General features: G+C 39.6%; 1 protein-coding gene across 1 annotated transcript in view; it reads right to left on the reverse strand.

Moving 5' to 3' along the window:
- The window catches only part of DLGAP2 (DLG associated protein 2), a 127,723-nt gene extending 119,748 nt beyond the window's left edge, over positions 1–7,975 (reverse strand). The window contains exon 1 of the mRNA XM_034766390.1: positions 7,918–7,975. The gene's annotated coding sequence lies outside the window, so the exon portion shown is untranslated. The remainder of the gene's footprint in view (positions 1–7,917) is intronic.
- Between the last annotated feature and the right edge of the window lie 7,029 nt (positions 7,976–15,004).

Below are 15,004 nucleotides of genomic sequence, written 5' to 3' on the forward strand. Positions count from 1 at the left end.
GATAGATCATGCCAGACCAACCCGATCTCTTCCTTTGAGAAGATAACTGATATTTTAGACAAAGGAAATGCAGTAGATCTAATCTCCCTGGATTTCAGTAAGGCATCTGATACAGTTCCACATGGGAAATTATTAATTAAATTGGAGAAGATAGATATTTGCTACAAAGTAACAGAACTTTGAAAGGTGGATAAGGAACTGGTTAAAGGGGAGACTACAATGGGTCATACTGAAAGGTGAACTGTCAGGCTGGAGGGAGGTTACCAATGGAGTTCCTCAGGAATCGGTCTTGGGACTAATCTTATTTAACATTTTTATTACTTTATGACCTTTGCACAAAAGTGGGAGTGTGCTAATAAAATCTGTGGATGACACAAAGTTGGGAGGACTGGAAATACCATACAAAAACATCTAGACAACCTTAAAAACTGGAGTAATAGAACTGGGATGAAATTTAATAGTGCAAGGTCATGCATTGAGGGATTAATTACAAGAATTTTTGCTACAAGCTGGGGACTTATCAGTTGGAAGTGATGGAGGAGAAAAAAGACCAGTGTATACTGATTGATCACAGGATGACTATGAGCTGCCAGTGTGATGTGGCTATGAAAAAGGCTAATGCAAACCTAGGATTTCCAATAGAGATAGGGAAGTTTTAGCACCATTATAAAAAGCACTGGTGAGATGTCATCTGGAATACTGTGTGAAATTAAGTTTCCCATGTTTAAGAAAAATAAATTCAAACTGGAACAGATGCAGAGAAGGGCTACTAGGATGATCAGAGGAATGGAAACCCTACATTACAAGAGGAGACGCAAAAAGCTTGGCGCATTTAGCCAAATCAAATGAAGGCTGAGGGGAGATATGATTGCTCTCTATAAATACATCAGAGGGATACATAGCAGAGAGAAGTTATTTAAGTTAAGTGTCAGTGTTGACACAAGAACAAATGGCTATAAACTGGCCATCAACAAGTTTAGGCTTGAAATTAGATGAAGTTTTCTAACACTCAGACGAGTGACTTTCTGGAACAGACTTCCAAGGGAGTGCTGTGGGCAAAAACCTAACTGGCTTCACGACTGAGCTATCATATTGATTATTAGTGCTATGTTACATTTTAACCTTATGTTTGTAGAGCTGTAAAAAGTGATACTGTTTTAACAAATTTGGAACTAATGCCCAGGCTGGTTTATGTGTCTGTAAGGAGTAGAGCATGACTAGACAGCTGCATAAACAGGCTGAACACAGGGTCACTGAGCCTGTGCATTGGTTGACCTGGGACTAAAGGTAAGCAGAGGAGAATAGTACCTGTCCCACTGTTTGAAACTGTATAGCTACTCAGGGATTTTCAGAAGCTACTGCTTGCTACAACCTCTAACAGCTCTAGCACGTATAATTAATTTTCTCTCCCACTCAAGCCACCAGAATTGAAGGCAAGTTCTCAGTGCCTCCTCTAATTTTCATTGGGACCTAGTGCACCTATATGGCAGACTCAGCCCATGGGAAGGTGTGGCTGTGTATGAGCTACATGACCATCTCCAAAGTGCTGAGCCATTGCCTTGAGAGTGTGTGGTCTAATTCTGCCATTGTCTGATTACTGATGAAGACAAAGTTACTTTTGGCAGTAATGAACTGCACAAAGGAAAGAAAACTGTCCATGAAACTCTCAGTTTAAAAGTCTTTGAGATAGCAAATTAACTCCGAACTGAAGTTTCTGAGCATCTGTATAAGGGCTTGGCTAGAGTTGGGAAATTTGATCTGGTATAATTATGCTGATTTAATTACAGTGGTGTAAACCCCTAATGGAGACACACTAGACCAGTGCCAACTGTGACTGGTACTTTGTGAGATTTCCCATGGTCACTTATATCCACACTGGGGCTTGCACTGGCATAACTATATCAGTTCAAAAATTCCAGCATCGATAGGGTCTAAGACTCTATGGAAGAGCAGCAAGTGGAGGAAAGGACATTGAGTGCAAATCAGGATAATTATTTTGTTTTTAAGGAATAAAATAAGAAACCCCAGTATATTAGCTGTCTGTAATGAGAGTAAATTTAAAACATACAATATGTCTTGCAAGAGGTAACATTACACTGAAAGTACTTGTGCGTCTCTAGCAAGCTGGCCAGATAAGAGGGCAAAAATCATTTGTACCAAAAAACAACTTTACTTCTTGACAAACTAATGAATAAATAAAACCATTGTCTATTCAATAGTAGAAATGGGTGAATAATTCATTATAAATAATTTATTTTATGAGTACTAGCTCTTTTCCTGTTTGAGAATTGACTGTGAGATGATGTGGTGCTAAAGCAAAGGAGAATAGCACTTGCCTCACTGTTTTCATTTTCTAAACGAATTATATGGAATTATGAGCTGCATCATAATTATTGGTCTATAGACATCGGTAAGCAGTTAGTTGCCAGGGATCAGTAATTAAAATCCAGGCTGTTTAATCAATTTTCATTGGATATTTAGGTCACATGGCATGGTTCTGTTCCCTGGTTGGATGGGTAACACTTAGAATCAGGTTTCAGAGTAGCAGCTGTGTTAGTCTGTATCCGCAAAAAGAACAGGAGTACTTGTGGCACCTTAGAGACTAACAAATTTATTTTGTTAGTCTCTAAGGTGCCACAAGTACTCCTGTTCTTTTTACTTAGAATCAGATTTCAGGTAAGAATATATGCAATTTCAAGTTCAAAATTTGTTTTCCAAAAATATTCTCCAATATTTGATTAAAATTCTCTGTGTTTATGGCCATTCCTGCCAGTAAATGCTCCACTAAAATACTTGCAGGTGGGGAACAGAAAGGGTACAAAGTAGCTATATTTAAAAATATGAATACATGTTCATAGAACTATTTTTCTTTTTAGAATTTGCACAGGTGTAAAGTACACAACAGACCTCAGGCAAGTCACTTAGACACTTTGTGCCTCAGTTTCCATATGTAAAATGGGAATAATAGCATTTCCATCCCTGACGGGGCTATTGTTAGGATAAATACATTAAAGATTGTGAGGTGCTCAGATCCTAATGGGGGCCATATAAGTACCTAAGATCCATTTTTTCTTAGTGTGTTTATTAATTACAAATGTACATATTGCTCCTGCAATCGGGGGGAGGGGGGCAGGGGGTTCTGAGTCCCATTGACTCCCATTACATTCCATGATGATGTAATGGTCTGCCATCAGGAACCATTAGGAAGAGGGATGGTCTAGTGGATAGGATACTGGACTGGGATACAGGAGTGTTGAGTTTTATTCACACTTTCTGTGACACCTTAGGCAAGTCTGTAAAATGGGGATAATACTTCCTCCTACTTCACCAGGGAGTTATGAGGGTAAAATCATTTAATAACTGAGAGATGCTCAGTGATGAGGGTTGTATAAATGAGACAGATCAAATTGAAGGATCAAGGGTTAAATGTTTATTTCAGAAAAAGTTGTATCCAGCCTAACTTTCTTTCCTATTAATACTGCCTTAAGCCATAATGTTCAATTTGTGACATTAAAACCCTTTTTACAGCAATTCTTCATATGAATAGAGTCAAACACAAGACGCTGCCCACTGAGTGGTAAAAACTTGTAAAACACAAATATCTTTATTGCTACAAATGGGAATAAAAAAAAATCAACTGTCCCATTACATTTTTGATAATGGTTTTCTTTTCCCTATTTATTCCAGTATGAAAATCACCCATTAAAGCTTTTTTGAAATGCAACCCCCACCTCCAAACTTTTCTTTTACAATTTGGTCCCTTTAAATTTAATGTATTTTCCTTATTTCTCTCAGTGACCTTGGACTAGCATTATTTTGTGGTGTCCAAAGTCAATAGTCACTTTACAGGCCAAAATGAGACGAGGCCCCTGCCCTAGGACTTTACAATTTAAATACTAGCATAACGCATAGCTTCACAGAATGCTATTCTCTATGGGCCCAATCCTACATTAATAATAATATTAATAAAACTGTGTATTTAGAGATCACACATCATCATAGATCTCAGCATATTGCACTGCGGCAGGCAAGTTTTAATACTTAAGTTTTGCAGAGCCAGAGATTTGAAGTGACTTGTTCAAGGTCACGCAGCATGTCAGACTTTATGACTCCCACTCCCAGGCCCTTCCTGGTTGACCATGTTGCCTCTCATGGATGTTCCCAATGGAAACAATGGGGATTTGGGTATGGGAGGAATGCTGGATCAAACTGGATAGTAGATTTCATAATAACGAAAGCTCTTTCCATACTGTGATCTCCATTAAAGAAACAACAATGTAGAAACCTCTGAAATATTACTGTAGAGAATAAAGTGGGTTCAAAAGCTTTGGTAAGCCTTTTTAAAAGAATCCAATAAGCTTTTGGCTGTATAAACTGATGAGCTGTTTTGCAGAATCAATACTATGCCAGAGTTGATCTCGGTCCTGTCCCTTGATAGCTTCTCTAACTTTATGCAGGGGATTATTAATAATTCTATTTGGCACTTACACAGTGCTTTTAAATTTATAAAATACTGTACAAACATTAGTTAATCCTGACAATATCCCTGAAAGATAGGCAGGTAATATTATCCAAATTTTAGAAACAGGAGAATGGAGGCAGAGAGATTAAGTGATTTGTCCTAGACTACAGGCAAATCGGTGTCAAAACCAGGACTTCTTGGGTCAGCGTTCTGTGCTCAGATCAAAAGCCCACACCTATGGGATTGGAGTGCATCAAAGACATCATGTCTTTTTTCTCTACTGCAGGCTGTTTCTAAAATCACTTTAATATTAGAAAACAGGGGCCCTATTCTCTGCCAATAGGAGACTTCCACTGATTTCAATTGGAATTACCCATATCCTGCTGGGGACAATAGTTGCCTACATGTCTCCTGTACTAACTGTTGTTTGGATTAGAGTACAAGTGATAAAAGCAAGTTTCTCTTTTAGGATCTGATCTGGTTCCTGCTGATTTCAATGAGCACAGGACCAAACTCCACATCAGAGACATCTTATACTGGTTCACATAGTAATAAAATGGAAATAATGCATACCGAGCCTTTACATAAAATTGCCATGAGGATGCCTCTTGTCTATCACATATCTTGGTGATCTGTCAGTTAAGGAAGCAGAATCCCTGGTTTCTTCTGCAGAAATAAGGTGGGAGGATGCACAAAAGGTCCATGAGGGAAGAATTAATTGGAAACTTAAATTGAAACTCACAGAACTTCCTACCCCTACATAGGTTATTCTCCTATATGGGAAGAATGGGGACCTCAGATTCTTTGGACTTGGAATCCAAGAGAACAATACTGTGATGCTGCACCCCATATTCTTCATAAAAATGTTGTTGTAATATGAATATGGAATAACTAAGTTATGTTTTATGCAAGATGGGACACGTGAGGTATCATTGGAAAGGTTATGATTTGCTGAATGTGATTATCCACTTTGTATGCATGTATCAGTTCTGTATCTGAAGTTAGGAATATTGACTAAGTAACAATTACAACTGTGTGTGTACTTGGGGAACGCCTACCAGACAGTAGGCAATCAGCCTGAATGGGCCATTAGGAAAGACAATAGAATGGGTCTTTGAAGTTGCTGATCTCTCATCTTTCTGGAGTTCCTTCCTGTGGATGTTACAAATAAACCTTGTTTCATGGTAGCGTTAACACTAAAAAGGTCATGTGATAATGTCATCTGGTAGGGAGTACCACTTTGGACACTGCTGGTATTTTTTCCATTGGAAATAAAGGATTTCTGCCTTATGTACATCCTATTTAAGGCTGGAAAGTGAGTCAAGCAGGGCTCTTCTCCACTGCCTCTCCACACAAGAAGGAAGACTGCTGAAAGCACCAAAAGAAACAAAGGAACTAAGCTGGGGAAAGGCAAGGACTGAGTCCTGGCTGAGACAGAGTTCTAGCCTGTGAAGAGAAATAAATGGAATGCTAGGCTGCAGAAACTCTGCAACCTGCCTAAAACAACATTTAGGGTGAGAAATTACTATTTGTAACCCGTTTCTTTAGGGAATTAAGCTTAGGTTGCGTGTTTTGTTTTATTTGCTCAGTAATCTACTTTATTCTGTTTGCTATCCTTTATAATCACTGAAAATTTACCTTTTGTAGTTTAATAAACTTATTTTTTGTTTATTTCAAAACCCAGTTTGTGCAATTCATAACAGGGGGTGGAGGGCAAAGAGTTGTGCATATCTCCCTCCACTTCAAGGGAGGAGGCGATTTTTATGAGCTTACACTATATAGATCTCTATTCAGTGCAAGACAATATCATTTTGGGTTTACACTCCAGAGGGTGCGTGCACAGGAGAGCTCGGCATTCCCCTAGTGAATCCTCCAACAGAGAGCTAATCCCAGACTCTGTGTGATTCTACTGCTGGATATGTTCCTGCCTCTGTGTGTGCTAGAAAGAGGCTTGAGAGCCTGTCATAGCAGCACAGAGTAAGGTAAACCCAGGCTGGTAGGACAGGCGGACTCAGTGGACCCCAGCACATCCAGTGGCACCCCCAAAAGGGAGGTCCGACCCATCACAAATACTTGTGTGGTATGACGACTACAGCACACAATATTTAGTGAATGCTTATACTGTAACAATATCACCTCTTCTTGTGTCCTCTGTTCCTTTGCTGATGCAGCTTTTTTTCTTATTGATCATTCTTTACATTTGCTACTGGTTTTAATTAATATTATACAATAACCCCACAATCTTTTCCTAATCAGGATGCTGGATGATAGATCAATGTAGCACACATTCCCAAGGCTGGTCTCTTATTCTTTGATTAATTATTTTCCATTTGCTTACATGGAACTCCACTAGCTACTGGCTACCCAATCACCTAAAGGAGCCACATATTTCTGCACCAGCTTGCATTGACCTATATATTATTTGCTTTGTCTTCAGAAATCCTGCAGGGGAAAGTTCCCAGTAGGTAGGCTGCAGTGGCACAAAGTGTCTACAGCTCCCACATGCTAGGAAGGGGACAGCTGGGAGCCAGAGTGGCATAAAAGGTAGGCGTAGTGTTGCCTCCATTGATAGTAATCCGGTGTTGTGTCCATTGATAGGGATCCTACTGAACCACAATTTTAAACCATGTCTGCCCCCTTACAGTATGAGAACAAACAGAGGGTGGAGGTGGAAATATTTAACTTGTGACCCCTTACTAAACTGAATAGTTTTCATCTCTAATTAGTACAATCTTCTATCCAGCACTATTAATGCCTTATCCCATAACTCTTTCCATTAACCTTTCATCTCTAATGTGCAATCTTGGGAAATGCATGTTTTTCAAAACTCATATATTCTTCTAGTGATATCTACAAAACTCCCACTGACTTCAATAGGCGCAGAGTTAGGCCAGCACCTATTGCTTTTGAAAATCCCACTCCAAGAGATGAGCTAAACACAATGGCCTCCTGTCCCTGAATCACTGCTCCTTAATCAAACTGTGCTCTTCTGGGGGTTTTTCCTAACCAGACCCTTTAGGATAATGATCAAGATTTACTTTCACTTTACAAGTTAGCGGTCTAGACAGAAATGCTAAATATTCCTAACAAAATGCAAAACTACTCAAAAAGAAAAACAAACAAATAAACCAAACCCCTAAGATTTTAATTTGAAAATATTCACATATGGGTGAAGAACTTTACTAAGGTACATTAACATTCTGACAAAGACTATATACTTTCTTAGTTTATTTTCCTTTAGGGTTTTTTTTTTTTTTTTTAAGGTTTTCTCTAGTACTTCCCAAATAATTGGGAATTGAATCTGGATATCTTAGGAAAAATTAAAGCTCCATCAATTTCCTTGCTCACTACTTTTAGAACTCTTGGTTGCATATTATCCAGACCTGATTCTTAGTCTACTTTAAGTGCCTCTAATCTTATTTAGCATAAAGTTATCTAAGAGATAATATCTGTACCTAGCTCCTCCTCTGTCGTCCCCGGAAAACTGATCCCCGACTTGAGCAGATCGCCACCCTCTTCCTCTGTAAAGACAGAAACAAAGTAACTATTTAATAACTCTGATATTTCCATATTCCTGGCTATAAGCTTGCCATTCATTTTTAAATGATTCACCATACTGTATGTGCTGATTGATGTGGGGGGAGGGGAGAGGAAAGGGATCTTAAATTCTCAAATATTTGTTGCCCTTCTTCCTTTTCTAAATTTATTTTCATGCTTTTCGTTTGGTTTTGTAACTTTCCCACCTGGGCAGATTCTTTGTATCAATAAATGCCTTTTGTTTATCTTGCAGGTTGCTTTTTCCATCTCTACTTAGTCACATTGATTTCTGGTGCCCTTTTAGGTTTCCTTTTTTAGTTACTTTGGAAAGAATTCTTATTGTAACTTCTCCAGCTGTGTCGTAAATGCTTCCCATTTTTCTCTGCTTATTTCACTGCTATCAATGATTTTCAGCCTATTTTCTTCCACTCATGACTTAATCTTTTGAATTCTGACTGTATAAAGTCCAGTAATTTTGTGTTTGTGACTTTTTTGCCATTTTAGTTCAATTCTCTTCACCACAGATTTCCTGTGTGACCTTGGGCGAGTCACTTAGTCTCACCATGCCTTAGTAGAATAACTTTACTTGCTCAAAAACTACAATAACAAAGGGCATATAAGTACCTAAAATTATCCTTATCCTTACATTCTCTATTTTTTCTTTGTCATGTCCCTTTTTTTGGTCCTATTCTTCACTTTTTTTTCCTGATACAGTTCCCAGGAAATTCTTTAAGTCAAGACAGTCTTTCATAGTATTTCTCCCCATACCCTGTTTTTTAATCAAAAGCACAAGTAGTCCAAAGTAGAAGAGTGAGTGGAAGTGAAGGGGGAGGTACTTCCGGTCTCCCACAGTTTAGCCAACTGGGAAACAGGGCACATATTTTCAGGGAACAAACACAGTGACACACTGGGCTTCTCTTCACTACTTTTTGTTAAGTTGTAACCTGAGTCGCTGATTTCCAATTAACTCACATTCATGAATACAGCTGTTATTCTTAGGTGGACATTCAAACCTTTGAAATAGGCTACAAATTAGGCCACACCTGCTTTTCTTTTCAGGGACCAAGATTATATAATCACCACATCAGGTATGTAGTTTGTGTGGTTTGACTTATAATGAAAATAAAATTACAGTTTTTGCAGATTTCAATGCTGTATTTAATAAATGTTTATACCTGGTATATTTCTAGGCCTAGTACATTTTCTAGTCTGCAGTTTTTAGTTGTGTGGTAATGTGAATTAACTGATTTCCAATTAACTCAAATTAAATAACATGGTTGCAAATGTTAATTTAGACACTCACAAATGTTTGTTCCTGGTCATGCTTCACTCTAGGCTTCAGCTAATATAATTGATTTTATATGAGTGGGAAGTATAGTCCAGATAGTGTATGGAAAAGAGAATCAGAAAATATTTAAAATTTTTTCAGAAAAAGTAACATGTATTACTACATTTATCATAGTTAAATACACTTTTTTATTCATGTTCAACCTCCTAGAAATCTAGTCAGTTAAGTGACAGAAAAGGAATCTCATACCATTTTAAAAATACATGGCACATGTATTCAAATTAAATTTCATTTGGAGAGGTAATGGACAACTCTAATTGAATATAAGCACAAATTAGACAGTTTCCATGGAGACTGTGTCCATGTGATCTGCATATACTGTAACTTGTAAGTGAAGCCTCTAATTCAGCTGCATTGGAGTCTGGAATCAAGAGGAAGGCATGAAAAAATAGAGTCCCCCCAAAACCCAGAAGATCCTTTAAATTCTTGCAAATAGTTAGCAAATATCACAGGAAACTTAGTGAAAAAGAAGCTTTCCTTTAAGACAGTAATTTTGTGCAAGTAGCTATATTTTGAAATCACAAATGATGTATCCATCCAGAAACATCTAAATCATCATCAAAAAGGAAAACAGAAATGTATGCAGTAACTCCTCCCATGCTAAAAGTCTGTAAAATTCATATTTACTCAACCCCAAACTACACTAAGATTGTAGGGAACTTTCTGAAAATACCCTGCATACGTTTGACATATTTTAGACAGAAGAGGGAAATAACTCTTCTATCTAACTTAATTCTTTTTCCAACTGCCCTTGCTGCTAAGGAGCGGGGGCGGGGGGAGAAAGGTGGGACAGGAGAGAATGGCTGCTACACAAGAAAAGGGAGATAAAGAAGGTGAATGAATAAGCCCAAAAGAGGTCAGAGAAAAGATGTAAAACAATTAGCACAAACAATCGAGGAAGGTTACAGCACAGGATCAAGACTCAGGAGACCATGATTGTGATTCTGGCTCTGACACATGATTTCCTGTGTAACCTTGAACAAGTCATTTAATCTCTCTGTGCCTCAGTTCCCCGTCTGTAAAATGAAGATAATCCTTCCTTACCTTATTGGTCCCTTGTAAGAATAAACTCCTTACTGCTCGAGATGCATTCCACTAGTATAATGTATGACAGTAGGTAGATAGTTAAATTGCATAAGGATGTGAGAACTGCCATACTGCAGAGTAGTATTCTGCCTTGAATGGTGGCCAAATGCTTCAGAGCAAGGCATAATACTCATGTAAAACACCTTGATCTATAACTCTGCTGTGGGGGAGAGAATTACTTCCAGTTTAAGTCCCAGGCACGAGGAGTAATTCTCCTTTTATTGTTTTTATCATAAATTTATAACTATTCACATGTAACCTTACTGCTTAGATCTCTTTTCCCCACATGGCTAGTGTCAGTTCAGTCAGCCTTTGAATAAATTCAATTCATGCATTCTGCACTGATGAAGCCAAAGTTAATCAAAGGTCTCAGTGACTCTTGTGGCATTACAAGGATAATCTTTGTCTGAGGTTCTTAAACAATTATTCGAACATATTGTAATTCCTTTAACAAAGGCATGGATGGCTTTTGTTTGGTCTGGTTACATTTTTTCCTATGAATAATCATTTTTATTACCGACTAACAACATTAAAATAATCTTTCATTCATTAGTGTTTTTCCTATTTAACAGTAATGAAGCGGGGAACATTGTTCTACACGCTCATAGCGTTCTTGTGTCATTCTAGCATTGTTCTAACATTCTAAAATACTTGCATGCATGGATCATCTGTTACTTTCCTCATCCTAGAACATAGATCCAAATTGTGCCAGCTGCCCCACTGCCTGCAGTGGCACTAACTCCAGAGGATTTGAAAGCAGCCGCTTTACATGATAATGCTAACCTTAATGTGAAACTACACAATGAGGGATAAAGTGCAAGGGCGGTGGAAAAAAAGACATTGACAATAAAGGTGAGATTATGAAAATAGCATGATTTACATTTTAAGGATTTGAATAATGTAAAGAACTCACATTCTGCAGACAACAGATACAATTACTACTTAAGTCTCCTTCAAGTGCACACATTATAGATTAATATAAAGCGAAGTCCAAAATCTGTCCTAAGAAGAACATAACACTCCTGGTGACTTCAATGGGAGTTGTATGCGAGTGTCATGGGGAAAATACCTGGATGCCTATTTGCTTTTGTGAAAGCTGAATTTCTAATCAAGCGATGCCATAAGGCACTCATCTATGAAAGCAGCCACGCCTCAGGCCCCAATTTTCTGTTCTGACTGAACTCTGCTTGGTGCAGAAATTGAGGTTCAGTGTGTTGAGGGTGGTCACTTTATGTTCCTCATATTCTGGGGCCAGTCAGCAGAAGGTTCAGCCTCCAATAAAGGTTAAAGCAGTCTCAGGTCAACTCTAACTACCGCCCCACTGTTTGTCTATTGTCCAAGGAACTGTGCTGGCAACCAGGAAGAGCCTCAGCCTGATGAAACACTTCATCTACACTTCAATTTTTTTTATCTGAATTAAAACATATGAGCAGCAGCTGAGAGCGTAAATTGTAAAACAATATTTTAGTGAACATGACTGAGCCCTGGTCCTTTCCTACCTTTATTACAGCAAGTGCCTCCTCTTAGGCATCACCGATTCCCACACCATAGCCTCCCTGTTCATATAGTACGCTTCTACTAATAATAGCCTCCTCCCACATTGATCCAACCCTGTCAATCCCCTGTATCCTTCCAGAAAACAAGCTCCCAATCCAAGTGCAGTAAAGGCTCACTTTCTCCTCATTGACAACCCTTCCAAAGGCGCTCTTCAGCAAGGCTCACAATCAGTTATCTGCCTTCATCACCACAATGCTGCATGGGAGACGGACTGAGCTAAAATTCACATTAAACTTCATAAATAAATTAAAAATCAATAAACTGAGTTATCAGCCTCCTCTGAGTCTCCTAGTGCATCTTACCTTAGCTATGTCTCTCTTTTAGCCTGTAAACTCCTTAGGCACGTAGTGTTCTTTTTTGTGTCTTGTATAGCACCTGGCATACTATCAGTGCTTAGCAAATAATAGACTACCCTTGTACGTTGTTTTGATCAGTGTGTGGCAGATACACACAGCAGGGGAAGGAGTGGATTTAAATTGGAAACCATGATTATAACAAAAATTAAGGTTTATGTTGAAAGGTTTAAACACTTAGCGGCCACTTTTTTGGGTGCCCTCTTTGGGCAGTGGGTAGAACAAAAGAAATTTGGTCACTTTGCCAAGTTGCTCTTATTTTTCCTATCAACACCACTATTGGTTTTACCCCATTTCCTTCTATGTACCATCTGGCGACTTCACAAACTGGAGAATTCATTGCGCATGTAAATTAAGATAATTATTAGTTTGGCTTTTCTCCTTATACAGGCAAAGTTTTCAGATAGGTTATGTTAGTAAATGTTGAATAAGTCCTTGTATTTAATTTAGTGCCGTTCACTACTATCAGTGCAGCAGATAAGAAAGAAGGATTGATGAAGCCTAGATCTCTCTTTCCAGTCTAATCCTTCCACTTTGTACATACAATATAGTTCCAGCCAGCTGAAACCTGGTTACACAATCTGGCTGTTTGAAAAAGCTAGTCAGTCATAAAGCCTGTTAAATAAAGCTGAAGAAGTTGCCTGTGTCTGTATGGTTCTATATCCCAGGGAGCCTAAATGAAATATGTTGTTGGGGATCGCTGGATCCATCTGGGTGCAGCATATCCTCCCTTTTAGCTGCCTTGGCACTGCTCTAGTGATTGCACTCTGAGGTCATGGATCCAGAGGTAGCCCTTTCAAGTTAGCCAGCTGGGGGGTGTTCACAGAGCCAGCCAGAATAGCGACATTGCTTGGACTCCTTTCCAAGCTCCTCCATTAATTTTGTCCAAAACTTTTGCATGCCCCCCTCTGCCCCAAGAAGTATTAAGGAGTTTTAAAAATTGTCACAGCAGATACACTTTCAGTCACTGCAGAATTTCAACAGCCTATTTGCTTAAAAAGCTGATTTGTCCTTACTGAAATCAGCAATGATCTTATAAACAAAAAGAGGAAACCTGCAATAATGGCTCTGTAGAGAAAAACCCTTCATTCTGTGAGACAGTGTGCTTCACTGAGCCTAAAAATTCCCCAAAGCCCCTTTCTACTGACTTTTCAAAACTGGAAGGGTTTGAGTCAAACTTCTGAATGATCCATTTACACATTTTTTTGCATTTCAGGCTCCATGGTAGACAACCAAAAATGTACATGATTAAATAACAATTTGTTATCTAAATAAAATTCATTAACTAAGCAGCATGAATGATGTCCTTATTCAGCAAGCCAAATATTTCTGAATCTCCTGACTAAATTTCCAGTCCTTTGATTTCCTTCTGGGCTGATTTCAGGGCTTTGTCTCCATCCTCCAAGTCTTCCTCAATAAAATCAATATGGTAAAAATGTTGTACAGTAGATTCCATTTGTTGGCAACCCCTCAGCTGCTAATAGGCAGAAGGCAGGTTTACAGGGCAGAAGCCAGGGAAGTAAGCACTGGGATATGCCTTCCCTGGCTGTAGTGCTGCAGAGCTGCCTGCAGGCAGGGCAGCAGCAGGGAGAAGGAGCTACAGCCCAGAGGCTGGGGCTTCCTAGAGGGAGTGGGGATGCTGGGCACATGTGGAGCTGTACATCTCCATGCACTCTCCAGGGGTCAGGGCTCAGTACGTCCCAGTGCTTCCTTCACTGGGTGCAGCCCCTCAGCAGGGCATAGTCTGGAGAGCACAGTAAGAGGTACCAGGCACCTTCAACATTCAGGCTGCTGCTCCCCTCTCCACAGCTTCCCCTCCCAGCCTGCAGCCCCTTGCCTCCTGTGTAGTCCCCATAAGCAGACAAGTTTGCAGGGCTGCAGCCCCAAAAGGAAGTGCTGGGATGAGCTGAGAACTGTCCGCAAGCAGGTGTGCAAGGCTGCAGGCAGGGGAGGCATGTTCCAGCACTTCCTTCCCTGGCTAGAGCCCCGCAAACCTGCCTGTAGTGGGTACTCAGCACCCCTCACCACTTCCTTCCCAGGCTGCAGCCTCACAAACCTGCCTGAAGCTGGGGCCTCTCTTCCAAAAATGTTGTTAATAAGCAGCATGCTGTTGCCAATATCTGAATCCCACTGACATGAAAATCAATGGGATGGGACTGGTTCTTGCAAAATGTTGCTATTAAGAATTTGTCAATATCCAGCTTCCTATTAACCAGAATCTGCAGTATATGTGTTCTATGCCTATTGTACTCTCCTTCAGATGGGAACATGTGGAGGGTGCTTTCACCATGATCTTCTGCTGATGTTTATACACTCGGCATAGGCTCTTGCTGTACACTGAAAGGTAAATGGGGAAGCCATGTCAGTAAACTATGCTGAGTAACTCTAGCATCTTGTAGAAGTCACCTCCTACAAGACAGGCCCAACAAAGAAAATAACAGAACACCACTAGCTGTCACCTTCAGCCCCCAACTAAAACCTCTCCAGCGCATCATCAGAGATCTACAACCTATCCTGAAAGATGATCCTTTACTCTCACAGATCTTGGGAGACAGACCTGTCCTCGCTTACAGACAACCCCCCAACCTAAAGCAAATACTCACCAGCAACCACACATCACTGAACAAAACCACTAACCCAGGAACCTATCCTTGTAACAAA

The sequence above is a fragment of the Trachemys scripta genome, chromosome 3 (genome assembly GCF_013100865.1).
Source record: "Trachemys scripta elegans isolate TJP31775 chromosome 3, CAS_Tse_1.0, whole genome shotgun sequence".
NCBI lineage: Eukaryota > Metazoa > Chordata > Testudines > Emydidae > Trachemys > Trachemys scripta.